Source organism: Octopus bimaculoides, chromosome 17 (assembly GCF_001194135.2).
Source record: "Octopus bimaculoides isolate UCB-OBI-ISO-001 chromosome 17, ASM119413v2, whole genome shotgun sequence".
Taxonomy (NCBI): Eukaryota; Metazoa; Mollusca; class Cephalopoda; order Octopoda; family Octopodidae; genus Octopus; species Octopus bimaculoides.
Window position 1 is genome coordinate 14,924,772 of NC_068997.1, and position 6,089 is coordinate 14,930,860.

Here is a 6,089-nt window from a genome sequence, read left to right on the forward strand (position 1 = left end):
TATATATATATATATGTATATATATATATATATATATGTATATATATATATATATATGTATATATATATATGTATATGTATGTATGTATATATGATACATAAATGTATGTATCTGTATGTATATATGATACATAAATGTATGTATCTGTATGTATGTTCAAGTATGTATACACGAGCACATGCATGCCTTTATGTATGCATGCGTATACACACACACACACACACACACACACACACATATATATAAATGTATATATATATATTGACATATATTTCTGTATGGGCATGCCTATGTATGTATGCCCATGAGTCTGTATGTGCATGTATTGGTGTGTATGTATTGGTGTGTATGAGAACTCAACCTCTTTACAAAAGCTAAGAATCTATTGTTATATGTCTTTCATTGATTTTTTCATATTTTTTTTCGATAAAGTTCAAAATAGTAATAACATTCCTGTCAAAGAGAAAATTTGGAACACGCAAATGGTTTGTATCAGTAGAAACCATAAGAACTTCATGTGTGTGTGTGTGTGTGTGTGTGTGTGTGTGAGAGAGAGAGAGAGAGAGAGAGAGAGAGAGAGAGTTTGTCACTGCAGTTCCTTATGATAGAAATATTAATTTAGAAATTACAGAGAGAGAAAGCTAACTGAATGAGTGGGTTTTATGAAACAGTATTTGAATATAAGAAATTATTGGAGATCTTCAAACAGCAGAGAAAAAGAAAAATAACCTGAAAAAAATATACATATATACACACACACACACACACACACACAAATGTATATATGTATAAACACATCCAAATAAATACACACATACACACGCACACACGCACATTTTCTCTTTCTCTCATACACACTCAATTCATAATTTTTTTTGAGGTGGGATATATTATTTCATTAATATGTATGCTCATCTGTATACACATACATGTGTCTGTGTAACTATGAATGAATATATATGTATATACATATATGCACACATATACGTGGAGGTGTTCATATACATATATATATATATATATATATATATATATGCATACACATATATATATATGGATGATAATACACATAGTTAAGAAGAGAATGTATTAGTGTATCTTATTATATAAGTGATAAATGGTTAAATGTGATCAGAGATAGAGTTTTACTATGTCAGAAAATAACATAGAAAATTAAAACCTCCAAAACTACTATATATAAAAAAAAAAACAGTAAGCAAATTTTTGCTGAAAATAGTTAAAAGATAATAAACAACTTTAGACATTTCTGAAGACAAAAACAGAAAAAGAAACAACAAAAAAAGACCCACAAATAACTATTTCAAAATAAATTAAATAATAGGTAAAAAAAAAAAAAATAATGATAATACCAAATCATTAGTTTTAATGGAAGTAATAACAGTAGCGATAGTTGTAGTAATAATAAACTAGACTGAAATGAAATTGAAGTAAAAATTTACACAAAAATGATTAATATAAAAGAATAAATATAAAAAAAAAATAAGAGTGAGAAACAAAAATCTAAGGAACACAGATGTACTGAAAAATTACTTTCAATAAGAGAAAACTTCAAATATTGACTCACACAGAGAAGATAATTTCTATAGCTCCTGCCATCTACACGCATACACATACTTCAATCCCACACAAAATCACTCTATGCAACCTCTTCAAAATAGCAATAAACTTTAAAAAGAGAAAAATTATATGTTGTTATAACAGTAATGTTGATGATGATGAAGATGAGAATAACGATGTTGTTATTAGCGTTGTTGTTGATGTTGTTGTTTGTGGTGGTGGTGGTGGTGGTTGTGGTGGTGGTGGTTGTGATGGTAGTGCAAAGCATTGTAGTAAAAGGTGTTGTTGTTGTTGTTGTTGTTGTTGTTGTTGTTGTTGTAGATGTTTCATTGTCGTTTTTGTGTTTGGCATCAGATTATGTACTATAATGTCTACCGAAAGAAGGTAATAAAAATCAGCATTATTATTCTCCTAACAAGCATAAATGTGAAAAGCAGAGATGGTAAAAACACCAGAAGTGAATTACAGGGCATGCATTTTAGTTTGTCTTTGCTTCTAATTAAAGATCTCAGAAAGTTATCAGTCACACATAAAATGTAGAAATTTTGTCTATCATTTTACACACTTTTTTTTTCCTAATTTTCTTATAATTCTTTATTTTCACTTAATTTATTTCCATTTTTTTAAATGTATTTTTTATATTCTTTATTTCCTTCATCTTATTGAATTACATATTTTATTTTGTTTTTTGTTTTTATTTCAAATTGCTATCTCCCTTTCTTAAAAGATCTTCTTGCAATCTGTGCTTGGTAAACCTTAAATATTTTCTTTAGAAAATATGGAGAAGATAATTAATCTAGCATCTCGTTAAAAGCAAAAGCCTCAACCTATACTTTACCTTCAGATAGGTTTTTATACAAATAGATAAGCATGTTAACTAGATCTTTTCAAAATGAAAGTCTCCATTCATTGTTTATTTGTTAGATTTGTAAATAAAAATACAGTACATAGTTCTCTCTTCATAAGTTAAGCCACATATTATCTCAACAATATATTTCTCTCTGCTACCAAAAGTAAAACAAATGTACACAAAACAGAAGTAAATAAATTTAAAAAAAAACACTTCTAGTGTGTAAAATAGAGAAGACAAATATTTTATTTTGTATGAAATACTTAAGTTCTGATTTTTGCATTGTTTATTATTTTTTACTTCTTTTCTTTTCCTTCCTGTTCTGATATATCTTCGGTAAATTAAAATCATGGCAAACTCTTTGAGCATTTCTGATATTTACAATTCATTCATTTATTTATTTATTTATTTATTTATACATCGTTTTCTTTTTAGTTAATATACTTTTGCCTACTTCATTTTTTAATGCTTTTTACAATATCATAAGCAAATTGTTTTAGAAAGTTATTTCACTATTTTCCCTAGAGAAACTAACTTGGAATCTAAGTTAATCTAAAGAAATACAATTCATAGCTGGATGGAATCTGTAACTAGAAATTTATTAATCACACTTTTATTTTATCATTGAAGCTGTTTTCATTACAGTGTTATGTTATGCCCTATTTTTGACCTTTCTTTCCATAGTCAATCAATTATTAAAGTTTTATTTTCTCTTTTGTCTTAAATTCTATTCCTGTGTGTCCCAGCTAATGAATATTACTTAGAAAGAAAATATGTATTCGTAATAAGTAAAGAATATGGTAAAAAAGGATGATAATGATTGACAACTATAATAATAATAATAATAATAATAATAATAATAATAATCGCTAAGATGTGGCAGCTATGAGAGTCAGACATAATGGTTATTCTTATTGTCATTGGAGTATTGGGTTCAATACCACCTAATCTAAAAAAAAACGTCTGAAAACTTTAGAAATATTCTACAATCTAGGTGTATTGCAAAAGTTGGTATTATTTGGAACTGCACACATATTGTGTAAAGTACTGTCTGTCTGAGGTCCTTGTTGTGACTTGACAAACAGTACAAACCCCTGGTAGACACAATATCTTCAATCGACAACCTCACAATATTGTATACTGTGTGATGTCTAAAATAATGATGATGATGATGATGATGATGATAATTTATGAGTTCTGATCTTAACTGATTGAAAGTGTTATCATGTATATTGTTTTGTCTTGGTATAAAGGATGGGCTACAGCAAATATTCTGCTCAATACTGCAGATTTGTTTGTCAGTAGCTTGACCTTAACCTGTTAAGCACATCCCTTGGTGGCTGACAATATGTGCATCTCTGATCACGAGCAGGAGTAGATGGCAAGCATTGTAGACATCTGTTGAGAGGAATTCTTTGGTGTTAAAATGACTCACCTATGGAATCATGCAGGCTTTATTCATCATCCTTAAACAACCCTTATTCAGGGACTTTTGAGCATGGTGGGCCACTTGACCTGAACAAAATGCTAACTGGGCCCTACTTGAAAGGTCATGCACTGTTTATCTTGATATGAAATCACCATATCGTGCACATACGGTTGTGATGCATGTGCCTCTTGTACCCTTATCGGACTGGTAGTCATGATAGGTATATTGGACTTTATATATTTGTACACCAGAGTTACTTTGACAACATACACTGCTCACTCGCTCAGTAATAATTCTCCCTGCTATATGCACAAGGTCTGGAATTTTGAGTGAAGGATTTTAGTAAATTGCATTGACCCTAGTGTTTAACTGGTACTTATTTTGGCCCTGAAAGGATAAAAGGAAAAGTCAATATTGGTGGAATTGGAACTTAGAACATAAAGAACCGTTCTACCAGCTCATCACCTTAGTTATGATAATAACAATAACAAAAGGAACCATAATTCTTTCGAATTTTGGCATGGGCCAGCAATTTTAGAAGGGAGGGGGATCAAGTTGATTATGTTGCAGCAAATTCTTGGCTAGTATGTAATTTATCACCTCCAAAAGGATGAAAGGCTATGTTGACCTTGGCAGAATTTGAACTCAGAACTTAAAGATAAACGAAATACTGCTAAGCATTCTGTGTAATGCTAATGATTCTACACACATGCCTTCATTATTATCATTATTAAGGTGGTGAGCTGGCAGAATCATTAGCATGCCAGACAAATTGCTTAATGGCATTTCATCTGTCTTTACATCCTGAGTTCAAATTCCATCAAGGTCGACTTTGCCTTTCACCCTTCCTGTGCAAGGATAGCAGCCAAATTTGTGAAGCACTTCATATTTTTTACTTGGCCAGAGGAAGGGCATCCAGTCATAGAAACCATACCAAGTCAGACTGGAATCTCGTGCAGTCCCTCAGCTTACCAGCTCTGGTCAAACCGTCCAACCCATGGCAGCATGAAAACAGACATTAAAATGATGGTGATGATTCCTTCCATATATAAAGAAAAGAAAGAATACATGCACTAGAGCAAGGTATCAATAATTATACATTATTTACAAGTGTCTTTGAATATATAGATTGGTGATCAGTGGCTTTAATATCATACTATGACAGTAAGCGCCAGCCTGCCCAGGAGGTAATACATAATGAAGAATGTAAATATCTTCTTTATGTCATTCATTTGGAATGATGATTCCTGAATGGAACGGTGTAATTGTTCCATTACCTTTTGGTGAAACTAACAAAAACAGTCTTCATCTCTTGTAAATACAATCTCTTCAATTTCAAACATAGGATAGGAAATAAATTGTAGAACAAGCAAAAAGTATCATAATGAAGAGTTAGAGAAGAAAACTGCTTACACCAGTCCAATCAACTTCTGAGAAATTAACTAAATTGACGAGAAACTGTTACAACTTGAGGGTTACAACACACACAAGCGCTCTAACACACCTGTGTGCATACACAGACACACATGCACATGTACATGCACATACACCCACCTACATGCATACACATGTGCAGCACGTCCAGGTGTTAAGACGTGGTGGTGATTCACTGATTTTTATGTCTCCTAATTACTAACAACATTAACTTTCTTTCATGTTTATTGAAACCTTTATTTATCTCAGTTTTTGTTTTCTTCAAGTTTCCATCATCTCTGGGGCAACTGTATCTATCTGACACTGCTACTTAACCCTGACATCAGGCATTGTTTTTCTTTTTCTCGTTTTCTGCCATTTTATGTCTAATTACATAGCAACCTGCAGCCATAACAAAATTTCTCTCACTACTCCTCCTCTACCTTCTCCTCTGCCTCCTCCACTGTCTCAGGAAATTTAGGAGTATTTCGTTACTGGTAGCTTTCATTAAGTTCCTGTACTGTTTGGGGTTTTCTTTTTTCTTTTTTCTCTTTTTTTTTTCTGTCTTTTTCAACTTCCACAATATACTAATAAACTTTATTTTAAAATCCTAGTCAGGGACCTCCATGGATGTACACACCTGCTGTTAATTAACAAAACGAAGAAAAAAATGAAGAAATAAACAAGCAGGTAAATCCGTGCCTTATATCAAATCTTGCTTGGGATGCAAATATTTGCTGATGTCTTATCAATACTTTGTAACATCTGTAGCCATGACAAAATCCTTAGAAGAGAGACAAAGTTTTGCTGCAAAGAAC

General features: G+C 31.5%; 1 long non-coding RNA gene across 1 annotated transcript in view; it reads left to right on the forward strand.

Annotated features, from left to right (window-relative positions):
- Positions 1-4,765: 4,765 nt before the first annotated feature.
- The window catches only part of LOC128249684 (uncharacterized), a 10,657-nt gene continuing 9,333 nt past the window's right edge, over positions 4,766-6,089 (forward strand). Inside the window, exons 1-2 of the long non-coding RNA XR_008265798.1 lie at positions 4,766-4,941; positions 5,886-5,961. This is a non-coding gene — a long non-coding RNA (uncharacterized LOC128249684). The remainder of the gene's footprint in view (positions 4,942-5,885; positions 5,962-6,089) is intronic.